Source organism: Leucopleurus acutus, assembly GCF_964270905.1.
Source record: "Leucopleurus acutus genome assembly, chromosome: 11".
NCBI lineage: Eukaryota > Metazoa > Chordata > Mammalia > Artiodactyla > Delphinidae > Leucopleurus > Leucopleurus acutus.
In genome coordinates this window covers 84422951-84437182 of record NC_139152.1, presented here as the reverse complement: position 1 = coordinate 84437182, position 14232 = coordinate 84422951, and the positions used below count along the sequence as shown (strand labels likewise).

The window sequence follows — 14232 nt, the reverse complement described above, 5'->3', positions numbered from 1 at the left end:
CTTAGTGATATCCTTGTCCAATCATACTCAAAGCCTATGTCATCTTGGGAGTAGTATTATATGCTGGTGATACCATGCTTTAAAATGACATGCTAAATAGAATAACTAGACTGAAGTTCAGTAGAGAAGTAGAGGATTTTAACAACATTTTAAACCAACTAAACATATACAAAACACTCCACACACTCCCAACATCAGCAGAATCCACATTCTTCTCAAGTGTACCTGGAACACTCTTTAGAATAAACCATATGTTAGTCCTCAAAATAAATCTACATAATTTTTTTAAAGATTGAAATCATACAAAGTATCTTCTTTGATCACAGTGGAATGAACTAGAAATCATTAACAGAAGAAAAATAGAACATCTACAGATACATGGAAATTAAATAACACACTGTCATTAATTAGCCAGTGGGTCAAGAAGGAAATCACAAGGGAAATTAGAAAATACCTTGAGATGAGTGAAAATGAAAACACAACATACAGAATTTATGGGATGCAGTAAAAGCAGTGCTCAGAGGGAAATTTATAGCTGTGAGCACCTACATTAAAAAGAAGAAAGAGCTCAAATCAGTAACCTAAATTGACACCTTAAGAAGCTAAAAAAATAAGAATAAAGACACCTAAAGCTAGCAGAAGTAAGGAAATAATAAAGATTAGAGCAGAGATGAACAACATAGGGAATGGAGAACAATAGAATCAATGACACCAAAAGATGTTTCTTTGAAAAGATATAACAAAACTAACATATATAGCTAAAACATATTATAGCTAAAATTAATTAGCTAGACAGACGAAGAGAGAACACTACAAATGGTAAAATCAGAAAAAGTGGGGACGTTACTACCAACCTTACAGAAATGAAAAGGATTATAAGAGAATACTATGAATAGTTATACACCAACAAATTAAATAACCTAGGTGACATGGACAAATTCCTGGAAACACAAAACTGCAGAACTCAAGGAAAAAATAGAAAACCTGAATAAACTTATAACAAATAAAGAAATTGAATCAGTAATCAAAAATTTCCCAACAAAGAAAGGCCAGGACAGGATTCTTCACTGGTAAATTCTACCAAACATTTAAAGAAGAATTAACCACCAGTCTCTCAAATGCTTCCAGAAAGTAGAATAGGAAGAAACACTTTCTAACTCATTCTGTAAGGCCAGCATTATCCTGGTACCAAAACCAGACAAAGACATCCCAAAAAAAGAAAACTGCACACCAATATTCCTTATAAATAGGGATGCAGAATCCTCAACAACATCCAGCTAAAACTAGAAAACTCTGAGGAGGAAACCAGCAAATCTTTATGACCTTGGATCTGGCAATGGTTTCCTAAATATGACACCAAAAACACATTTATTAAAAATAAATACATAAATTGGACTTCATCAAAATTTAAAACTCTTGGACACCAGAGGACCCTATCAAGAGAGTGAAAAGACATCCCACTGAATGGGAGAAAATACTTGCAAATTATATACCTGATAAGGGTCTTATACAAGATATATAAGGAACTCTTATCATTCAACAATAAAGAGACAAACAACCCAATGAAAAAAGGGCAAAGGACATGAGTAGACAATTCTCTAGAGAAGATACACAAGTAGCCGACAAGCACGTGAAAAGATGCTGAATGTCATTAGGGAAATGCAAATCAAAAACAAAACGAAATACCACTAACACTCACTAAAATAACTATAAACAAAAAGTCAGAAAAAAAACAAGTGTTGAAGAATGTGAAGAAACTGAAACCCTCATTGTTTTCTGGCAGGAATGTAAAATGGTGCAGCCGGCATGGAATAGAGTTTGGCAGTTCCTCAAAAAGTTAAACATGTGACCCAGCATTTCCAATCCTAGGTATATACCCAAAAGAATAAAAACAGGTGTTCATTCAAACAAAAACTTGTAAAGGAATGTTCCTAGCAGCACTGTTTACAGTAGCCAAAAGGTTGAAGCAACCCAGATATCCATCAGTAAATGAATGGACAAACAAAATGTGGTGTATCCATACACTGAAATAGTATTCAGCTATAAAAAAGAATGAAGTACAGATACATGCTACACCATGGGTGAAACTTGAAAACACTATGCTAAGTAAAAGAAGCCAGACATAAGATATTCTATGATTCCATTATATAAAATCTCCAGAAGAAGCAAATCCATAGAAACAAAACAGATTGGTAATTGCCAGGAAGTTGGAGGACAAGAACTTAGGAGTGACTGCTTAATGGGTACAGTGTTTCCTTTTGGAATAATGAAAATGTTCTAGAACTAAATAGTGGTGGTGGTTGCAGAACATTGTGAATGTGCCAAGTGTCCCTTTACACTTTAAAATGATTAAAATGGGGAATAAAATAAATGAATAAAATTTTTTAAATACTAAGCTTTATTATGTCATCCTACAATATGGAGCAGTGCTACAATATGGATTATTAAACATTTTGAACTATAAAGAGCTGAAGAAATGTTTCTCTGACTCTGCCAACTCAAAAAAAATTATTTTAAATACATTGTTGATCTGTGCATATTTTCTGATGTTTGACTCTGGCATTTTCAAGGAGACACAGTATTATAATCAGCTAAGAGATTTGTGGCTTTAGGGACACCGTTTCAAAACAATCTGTCCCCTCAGCAGGTTTATAAAGCTTATGTATTTTGTTGAAATTTTCCAAATTCTGAATCAGAATGAAGATAGTCTCACTTGTACTAGTGTGTCAGTCTATCCATTAAAAAGTTATCACTTGTTTATCTCTTGATATAGAGAATGTATAGAGAATAAATTAATATAGAGACTAGTTCATTCAGTCAGCAAATATCAAGTGTCTACTGTGTGCCAGGTACTGTGCTGGGTACTTGGTAATCACTGATACATTTTTAAACCTGTGAATAATCATTTCAGAACCATTTTAATCTTCTCTAAGACTGACAAAAGTATTTTATTTTCTATAAATGAATTACAGTATTAATAAGTAAATATTACTGAATATTTTATGGAGTGCTTTACTGCATACTAACCAGCACTAAGTGCCTTACCTATGTAAATTTATTTAATTTTTACAGCAACTCCAAGATAGGTACAATTTTTACCCTCATTTTACAAGATGGGAAGGCAGGGCATAGAGAGGCTAATCATTTGTGGAAAGGGACATAGCTATTAAGGAGAGGAACTCAAATATCAAGCAGTGTGGCTCTAGTACCTGCACTCTTAATTCACTCACTCTTCTACCTGAGTGGCAATTTTTTGTTTCTGTTTTTTTTTTGACTGTGTTGTCTTCCTTGCTGCGCAGGGGCTTTCTCTAGTTGCAGCAAGCGGGGTCTACTCTTCGTTGCAGTGCATGGGCTTCTCATTGCAGTGGCTTCTCTTGTGGTGGAACACAGGCTCTAGGCACGCAGGTTGGTGGTTGCAGAGCACGCTGGCTCAGTAGTTGTGGCTCGCGGGCTGTAGAGCGCTGGCTCAGTAGTTGTGGCTCACGGGCCCTAGAGCGCAGGCTCAGTAGTTGTGGCGCACGGGCTTAGTTGCTCCACAGCATGTGGGATCTTCCCGGATCAGTGCTCAAACCCGTGTCCCCTGCATTGGCAGGCAGATTCTTAACTACTACACCACCAGGGAAGCTCCTGAGTGGCAATTTTCAAATTCACCCTGAGAAGGTGGTATTTGTATTTAATAATATTTTAGATGTTTATTACTTCTCTGCATTCTCTAATATGACTTCATTTTTATCTAAGATTCCATCTAGTTTTAGTATTCTATAATCCCTGCAAGTTTATAAGAAAATTGAGTTCTCATTTAACTCAGTGGTTCTTTATCAGTCCCAATACCCCCTTTTTAAACAAACATTTTCTAATGTCTACTATATAATCTTAAATGAAACTCATGGAAAATATAACCTATCAAAATATATAATTGTAAAAAATTTTATTTTAATTGTACTACATTTCTGTTAAATACTAATAATAATATTTTAAATAAAGTAGTATTTTAACTATACTACACATTTCTATAAAAAACAGATTGTTATAGAATAACAGCACAGTGTATATGCTCAGATACGACTGCATAAGAAAAAATGGTGAAGTGTAGTCTTTGTCACTCTTTACAAGGAATAAATTTGAGTATCAGAAAAATAGGATAACAGGAAAATATAAGGCAGAGAGGCAAAGCTGCCAAGTTACACAGTTCCAGGGATATGGCTTGCAGAGTACGATGTAAATAGTGCCATCTGGAGTTTTGCAGTGTCATAGCCTTGGGCAAAACTAGTTATTAGAATAAAAACTCAAGTCAGTAGTAATTTTTAAAATTTTACAATGGGAAGTAAAAGAGTATGGAAATAATGCTAATCAAAACAGAAATAACATGACAAGACAAATTATAGGATATCACATTGAAAAAATAAGGAAGGATAACATTCTTGCAAATCAGCCAGTTTTTATATGGGTAGTATCAAAATAATTCACTGTTATGTCAGGGAATGGAGTACTAACAAAATTGCAAAAAACATATCTCCTATCTTGAAATGGCCCCACCTTTTGAGGTATTTCTAAATTTTACTGTGATATTCAAAAGTCATGTAGAATGTCTGTCATCCCTGGTTACCTTTCACTAAATGCTTGTAGCACCCCAATCATTAGGACAACCAAAAATGTCCCCTAGGTGTTAGAATCCCCGCTGTTGAGAATCGTTGATTTAGATAATAAGTGACCAGGCCCTATTCTAAGTGTTTTATATGAATTAATTCATTTAATCCTCAAAAACCTTATTTGGTAGATTCTCTTATTCAAGAAGTTTTAGTCTTTTTATATTATTGAAAAAGCAGGTGTTCCTATTACCTGTATGTTCTGATCAAAATCAAACATTATGTCGGGTTTAATAAAATTGATAGAATTATACTTAGTGTCATATCTACAGATGTATTATCTTCTGTTTGTGAAGAATTTATAATTTTTTGAAAGATACCTTTGCTAAAACATTCTAGTACCAGTTCCTGAAATGAAGATGTCATGTTCCTTCATATGTCATTAGCCCAGTTTTCATATAAGGAGCAAGAGTAAGGAGAAATGGAGTTTTGTAGAGGATGAGGAAAATTATCCTAGAGTGGACTGCTCTGGCCTTTTCACTAATAAGGTATTTTGCAAGGCCACCCATGCTTTACTACCTTAGAGTCATCTCAGCACAAGAAGAGAGCCCTTGTGTTAGGTATTCAGTGAGTAAGTGGGTGAAGGAATGAATACAATTCTGTATCTGTCACCACATCTTTATTAAAAAGATGCCATTACCAAAGCATCTGACAGGAGATGTGTTTCAGAAAAGAAATTCCCAAGTAAATCATAGGATTGCTAGGCATTCGGCCTCATGTGCTACACCATTTCTTTCTTCTTTTTTTTTTAAATTTATTTATTTATTTTTGGCTGTGTTGGGTCTTTGTTGCTGTGCATGGGCTTTCTCTAGTTGCGGCGAGGGGAGGCTACTCTTCGTTGCGGTGCAGGGGCTTCTCATTGCGGTGGCTTCTCTTACTACACAGCATGGGCTCTAAGCGCGTGAGCTTCAGTAGTTGTGGCACACGGGCTCAGTAGTTGTGGCACACGGGCTTAGTAGTTGTGGCGCACGGGCTTAGTTGCTCTGCGGCATGTGGGATCTTCCCCACCCAGGATTTGAACCCGTGTCCCCTGCATTGGCAGGCAGATTCTTAACCACTGCACCACCAGGGAAGTCCCTACACCATTTCTTTTATGGTCCCTCATCAAGTCCACCATATACAGGTATGCCATATATACACATATATATGCACAGGAAAATACAAATACTAGTACTTCAAATTATGACCCAGCATCATCCAAAGAAGGTTAAAATTATTACAATATTTGAGAGGTAAATAATTGCATATTTAGAAAAATTTATTATCCCCTTCTTCCAAAAGAAGGTAAAAATGGTGTTTAAGTATTTAATGGGTTAAGCTTATTATTTTAAAAACTCACTAATACAGAACATCTCATTCCCTGTCAGTGCCAAATAACAGATGTTCTTGTATATTAAAAACAGTACCGTTCTGTAAGAACAAGTAAGACCAACAAGTATTTATTAAACACGTTTAGCATAGCCAACATTTAGTACTTTGGGGGATACAGAAGAAATAGAAGACCCAGTACTCACTGTAACTGCAAAGGATGTCAGAACTAAATCCATGTCCTCCTCCTCCTCCCCAATAATCTTTTAAAATATTAGATAAAATTTATGGTGAAGGAAAATTGGCTTTGAGAAACCAAGGAATTCTTAGTTTAAGACTAAAATAACAGAGGCATGTAATGTGCCATTCAATTTGTCTGTGAAACTTGGGATATTAGTAGTTGCCATGTTCTAGCTGCCATCATTTTTAACAAGAATGGGAGAAAGGGTGGGAAATAAATAATGATCTTTTTTTTTAGAAATATAACTAAATTACTGGATAAGGGAATACTAAACTACATATGATATTCACTGTCAGTAGTGTCATTTTTTGAAAATTATTACAAGAGAAAAAGAATGCTTATCAAATATCTTATATATATCCCATGGTAGCTGAATTGTTTCCATATCACTTCTGCTCATGTATATTTGAATCTTCAAGATCCATAGTTAAGGCAGACTGTTCTCCCCCAATCCCACCCCAGGTGAGATCACAAAGTAAGTGATCTTTTCAAAAATAGTCCCTGGTGGCGCAGTGGTTAAGAATCCACCTGCCAATGCAGGAGACACAGGTTCAATCCCTGGTTCAGGAAGATCCCACATGCTGCGGATTAACTAAGCCCGTGTGCCACAACTACTGAACCCACGTGCCTAGAGCCCGTGCTCCACAACAAGAGAAGCCACTGCGATGAGAAGCCCGCGCACTGCAGCGAAGACCCAATGCAGCCAAAAAATAAATTAAAAAAAACTTTTTTTTAATAAATAAAAATAGTCCTTTAATAAAAAAAAAAATAGTGTGGGAAACAGAAAGAAAGAGACTGAGAGCCTTCTGAAGGTAAGCCAATGAAGCATTCCTTGGGAGATCAATCTCCATTTAGGAGCAGTTAAACTATGCCTGAATAATTACAGGTACAAAGTGAAATCAGAATGTGTATTATTCATTACAATGTTATGGTTAAATAATTCCAGAAATAAAGTTTTCTGCTTGTCTTCTAAAATGCCCTCAAGTTTTTTATAGCATTTTGAATGAAGATTAATCATTGCATAGTTCTAATAAGAGCTTTAAGAGTGAAATAAAAGAGACAATTTGTGTTGAGTTTACCTCTATTGAATGAAACATAAGAATTCAATGTCTTTATAGGAAGCATCCAGAAATTCTAGTAAAACCTTTTGATCACATTTGCAGATCTTTAATTCAAGGCAATGAAATAGTGTGTTAATGAAAGATTATAATAGAGTAAAAGTTATAAAATGATGAAAGAATTTTCTGAAATTTTATATGATCGTGAACTGGTAATACCACTCTCTAGTATTTAACTCTCTGTTCTCTCATGTGCTCTCGTAGATGAAATATAAAACCAGTACTTCAAAGTGTATTACCGTATCAGTGATCGCAGTAACTTAAGCTTGCTTTATGTAGCCATTGTGTGGTTGTAATAAGTGAATTGTATAAATGAGAATCATATCCATGAACATTTTTCAGGTTTATTTTGAAAGTCCATTTATGTAACTGTTAAAGAGTACCTTCCCTCCTATAGCATATAGTCAAATTTCAGTTGCCAAGTATATCAAAATTTTTCTTGGAAATAATGAAAGGCTAATATTTCCTGGGTAGTATGACTGGTGTTTGTGTTAAGGTTTATGCTAGTTAAAGGAAAAGTCCTTTTATTCTGAATTCCTTGAAGATGAAATAACTAAATACGATCTGTTTTGAAAACTACCATATGGTATTTCTTTGCAGTTGAGAGTTTAATTTTGAAGTTTTTTTTTTAATCTTTATTGGAGTATAATTGCTTTACAATGGTGTGTTAGTTTCTGCTGTATAACAAAGTGAATCAGCTATACATAAACATATATCCCCATATCTCCTCCCTCTTGCATCTCCCTCCCACCCTCCCTATCCCACCCCTCTACGTGGACACAAAGCACTGAACTGATCTCCCAGTGCTATGTGGCTGCTTCCCACTAGCTGTCTATTTTATATTTGGTAGTGTATATATGTCCATGCCACTCTCTCACTTTGTGCCACCTTAGCCTTCTCCCTCCCATGTTTGAGGTTTATTTTTAAATATGACAAATTATCTCACAATTCCTATCCTTCAAAAATCTGTTTGTCTACGTAAGTTGAATAAGATGTCAGTTCTCCTCTGGGGTGGCCTCAAGTAGTGTCTCACCTCTGTGATGGTAAATTGGTAGTTTCTGCTGCATTTGTTTATAGTTTTAAGAAAAAAATGAAGGAACAACATGTAAGCTTGTAAGATTTTTTTTTAACCCCTCCAAGCCTTCATGAAGATGTACAATAGTAGATTGTTTTTTTGAATGGTATATAGTTGGTTTATTAGTGTTATATTTGAAACAGGCCACTTCCTGTCCCCTTCAAAACACACACAGTCTTTGATTATTGACTCTTATTTTTGACTCATAATTTTTAATTATTGAAGGATAAAATAGTAAGCATAAGCAATTGTCTTTCATTTTCATCCTTATAATTTTTCTTACTCTCATCAGTAAAATTTCTAATAATCCACTTCATTTATTATTAATACTACATACTTAGTAGTATGAAGTATTTTTTTAAAAAGCAGAATTAGTCTAATCTTATTTCTGAATATATTTGAAATACATATACTGAAAGTACCCTTTGCAAAATTCTTATTTTAGGCTGTCATGCCATTTTGTCACCTCCACTGTTAAAACTTTTGCCTAGCTATCAAAGTTTTCTGTAGTCTAAGCCACAAGCTGACAGTTTATTTACCACTGTAACCTACCATATTCCTATCAAGATTTGTCTACCGAATCCCTCGATTTGTGTATTCAATCATATGGTTCCCTACCTCTGAACTCCTTTTGCACTTAAAACCAAATATTTTAGCACTAAATAATTTTGTAATTTGTTTCATCTTTCTTCCTATTTGTGCGTTCACTTACTTAGGAAATATACCACGTTTTCTCCTCTTTTGAATTATCCATAGCATGATGAGTTACTTAGTGATCAACTACTAGGAAATGGGGCGCGGGGGGAATCTTCATTTTGCTCTCACAAACTCAGTGAAAAACCTGTTTCTTGTCTAAGAATGTTGGAGGTCCCTTTCCTACACCCAGTAACGTTGTAAAATGCCTTCTCATCTTTATAACTGCATCTAGGTATTACTTTTGTTCTTGCTTTCATATTTAATTAATCAATACAGTGATTCATGTGATCCAGTCCTATCTTTTAGAAAGATTGTGGTTTGTATTTTTTGCTTTACCGGTTAAAGAGGGCCAAATGGATACAGATGTGTCATTTAATGTCATCCATCCCTTCTTTTGTCTGTGTTGTCATAAACATTTGGTAGCAGAAATTTCCTTCTACAATGAACTCCTTAACAGACAATGAGCTGCCAATTAAAAATGAAGAACAAACAAATGAACTAGTATTACCCAGGAAATTTCCTTTTGAATTTTCAGAGGGAACATCTCCCTCTACTAATTGTGAATGCAAAAGACCTTTGAGAATATGTAGGATATCCCATATATGCCAACACCCAATTTATGAGACCTTTTCATTAATTAAATGGGACAATTACATTTAAATACCATGTGGTTAAGAATACTTAATGTTCTGCTGAAAAGCACTCAGCCTGAAATAAGGCAATAATTTTAACAATAAACTACCAAAAGTAAGGTAAATGTAATTCATAATCTTAGATGTGGATATCTCTTCACCCCTGCATTTTACAACTAAATCTGAGAGTTCTACTTAAGACCACAGAGTTGGGAGGGGTGGAGGTGTCTGTTTCACTTGGATTCAAATTGTATCAAAACTCATTTATGTCAGCAGATTAACTTTACCTTAAAAGCTTTAGTTTTTAAATTTCCTTTGCAAACATTTGAATAGGTATACATATATGTTTTATATAGCTCCTGAGTTTTGGTCAAAGTAGTTTAATTTGATGTTATATTTTTATATGTTTTATAAAGGGTCTGTTATGTTTCCATGTGTTTGATTATGTGTGTTAAGAAGGTTATAAACCCTTACAGCTTTTATCTTTCTGTGATATACCATTTTCCTGAAAAGTATGCTTCTGTGGCTATAATTAACTTTTAGGTAATTTTATTTATTATAAACAAATATACTAGCAATAAATTTGGAAATATGAAAATGTGAATTTATGATTTTTTTTCCTATTACAGTAGAAACTCTCTTATCTGACATGGTCCAAACCAGTAGTTCCTTAGATTAATGAAAAAGTCAGCAAACTCAGGAACTCATTTTAAAGGAATGTCTACCTATCTTATTTTAATATATAATGTGTCTATGAAAATTTGCCAATTTGCCAGTCTTTTGATGTTAGACCTAGGCTTGTTGTTTTTCTTAAGTTATGAGTCCATTGATTTGCATTAGACCTCTTTTTTGCCTGAACCACACCTAGTGTCTACAATGAAAACATGTGCTAAGCAGTCGTAATTCAAATATATCTAGATTTTTATTTTACTTGTTTTTGTAATTCTCATGCATACCTAATTTAAGAGCTTTTTTTCATTTAGAAACTTACCTTTATTTGGTTGCCATCAACTTAGTTCCATTGAAACAGCTCTTTCACATTCATATCGTCAGCTTATATAATATTAATTATGTAATTACACTAATGAGCATGGGTTTACATCACTTACAAACAGCAGTTCACTAAGCAAAAAACCCATATTCCCTCGAGGTAAGCCTACAACAAATGCACACGTGAGCTATTAGAAAGTAACCTTATTCTTGTCAGTTCTGCAGAGAGAAAAAGGAGTCTGTCAGAAGGAGGTCAATTAAGAGAGTCTTTACTATACATTGTGTTCACTACATTTTAAAACTGATGGAAATTTTTTCATACACAGATACATGAAAATAACTAAAATGCAAGAAAAAAAGGGGGATGATTTGAGAAATCAGCCTTACAAATAAGCCCAACTGAAAAGTTGTGCCTTTTGCCATTAAGACAAATGATGCTTTTAAGATTGTTTTGTCAGAAAATTTGTCAAAGAAAGTTTAGACTTTTTCAGTTGGTGATGAAAAAGAAATATGAAAAAAAAAAAGATAAATGAGGTACAGCCAGTCTGGAAACCTATTTCACAATACCTGCTAATGTTGAACATGTCTGTAAGCTATGATCCAGCAATTTCATGCCTAGCAGTTACCCAGCAGGTGGAGGTAGAGGGTGGGGAGATGTGGGCTTGTGTCTGTGTAAGGTGGGGGGAATGGTGTGTGGGTGTCTATGTTCACTAAAAGACATGTACAGGAAGGTTTATAGCAGGATTATTGGTAATGCCCATAAATTAGAAACAACCTAAATGTCTGTCAACAGTAGAATGGGTAAATACATGGCAGTGTACTTAATTAATGGACTACTATGTACAGCAATGAGAATGAACAAAATACAACATGCAGCAGTGTTGGTAAATCTCACAAGATTTAACGATGAGTGAAAGATGCTGGGACTTCCCTGGTGGCGCAGTGGTTAAGAATCCACCTGCCAATGCAGGGGACATGGGTTCAATCCCTGGTCTGGGAAGATCCCACATGCCGTGGAGCAGCTAAGCCCATGCGCCACAACTGCTGAGCCCGCGTGCCACAAGTACTGAAGCCCATGCACCTAGAGCCCGTGCTCTGCAACAAAGAGAAGCCACCGCGATGAGAAGCCCACATACCACAACAAAGAGTAGCCCCCGCTCGCCACAACTAGAGAAAGCCTGCGTGCAGCAACGAAGACCCAATGAAGCCAAAAATAAATTAAAAAAATTTTTTTTTAATATATTAAAAAAGAAAGATGCCAGACCAAGAAAATACATTCCATAGTATTTTCCAAAGGATTCCATCTTTATGATGTTCCAAACCAGCAGATGTAAGCTATGGTGTTAGAAGTCAGGATGGTGGGTACTTTTTGTGAGAAGGCAAGGAAATAGGACTGGAATGAAGCACAGATGACTTCTGGAGTTCTGGAAATACTATCTTAATGTGGGTGCTTTCTTCAGGTGTGTTCTATTTGAGCTGTATGCTTCAGATTTGTGTATTTTTATTATATATGGTATACTGCAAAAAATGTATCAAAAAAAGAGGAATGTGACTTCATCTGATGGAACTAATATTAACTAGATGAGACATGCAGTAAAGACACAGGAAAATAAGTTGAGCTCCACAAAAGGATTTAAGAAGAGCTTAATTATGGAATCTATCAAAAAGGGAAATAAGACTTAACAACTTAAAGTGTACCATCTGTAGCTAATTTAGTTATGATAACTCATTTCAGCCCAATTTGTTGTATTTTGCGTATTTAGTACTTGGATCATGCAACTGCTGAAAATTATATAATAAGCATATAATTATAAGCTGTAAATCATTTTATCCTAGTCCTGGAAAGTAATTTGGATTACCCTCCTCATTTTTAAATCAGTTTTTGTTGGTGGTTTGTGTTTGGTTTTTTTTCCCCAAAAAAAATATGTCAGGTTCTGTTGAGGTTAAGTACTGTTTAAAAATTAGACTAAAATTTGGTTCATTGGACAGGAATATACTTTATTAATTGACCTGTTTTATAGAATATCTTTATCCGTGTTTTTTTAAATGTTTGGTTTCCTTCATTTGAAAAGGAAAAAATCATGAAAATATTCTGTATGTATTTATTCACTATAATAGCAAACAAAAATCAGATACATGTTAGAATAAGATCAAAAGAATGGAGCCTTTAAACCATTCTCTCATGGATTCACTGAATATGCAAGACAATTTTTTGCTGTTTCAAAAGGGGTAAAATATATGCTAGCCCAGCACTTTATTATGTAAAAGGCAATAGAGAAGAAAGAAATATTCAGTTGCCATAACTAATAATCTTATTTATTGTGGGAAGTGAAACACAATTGAATAAACCCGTGGTAAATGTGATTCCCCTCTTCAATTAAATTGTAATTGTCTCCCTGTATAGTAAATACAGATAAAAGTGTTGATTTGGCAAGAGAAAAGTGTATGCTGCTAAATTATTTAATCAAGTAGATAATCATTTTTAAAAACATCTTTGTTAGTTTACATGTAACTAGGATATTTCAAGATTGGAGATCCTGTAATTTCTATAAAAAGGAAAAAAAATTTTAAATGATGTGGTTTGGCACAGAATAGTAGTGGCATTGTCCAATAAATATGTCTTCTTTCTTTGAAATAAAAGTTTGCCTCAACTTTAAAAACACATTCTCTAAGTTTCTTGAAATTGTTTTATGGTCCCTAATGAGATATGAACCATAAAACCTAGAAGAAAAAGCCCAGGGCATTCTAATGAATGCATTCGGTTCTTAAGGACCAGACTGTTTGGGTACTTTGCCAGCCACCCATCACCTTCTGTCTCCTGCCATGCTAACTCTGCCACACTCTGTACCAGTGAGATATAACAGTAGCTGAGTGTGAAGAATGAGCTAGAAATGAGCAGTCTGGTTGGGGAATAGGACTTCTCACAACAGAGCCATTACTGAGACTTCTGAATGTTGATCTCCACTCTGGGTATGGGAAAAAAATTGAGACGGAACTTGAGTAGGTTGGTTGTTGTTACTATGGATTTGTAAGTATTGAGGAGCGGGAGAGTAGGAGGAGCCAGGTGCTTGTTCCTTCAGCCCTTCTATCCTTTAATCTGGTAGCTAGCAGTCAAGGCCCCATTTGAGAAGAACTGGGGAAGTGAGCCAGATCAGAAAAGGTAGAAGATAAGAAGTAGCCCCTGGCATGGGAACTCAAAGGCAGAAGGAATAAGCAACTGGGAAATTACTATCTCCCTAAATTCACATCACTTCATACTAGCTTCTTTATATGCTATTTTTAAAATGGGAGCACTGGGGTAGGGGAGGGGGGTACAGTTATATGTTTTAAGCACCCCTGGTAGAAATTACTGTTAATCGAAGTGACTGCTGAAGTTGGAATGCAACCTGATTAGTGACCTAGAAACTTCAAGATCCTGTCCACAAAATAAGAGTTCATGAATAATTTAATTTGGTTACTGTGTTACAGTGTTGCTATACTAGATTAATTAGAGAGAAAATGTATGTAACTTTTTCCATTATTGAGT

At 35.0% G+C, this 14232-nt stretch overlaps 1 protein-coding gene across 1 annotated transcript in view; it reads left to right on the top strand.

Moving 5' to 3' along the window:
- Nucleotides 1-14232, top strand: part of NUP37 (nucleoporin 37) — a 41041-nt gene that overhangs the window by 16481 nt on the left and 10328 nt on the right. The gene's annotated exons all lie outside the window — the stretch shown is intronic.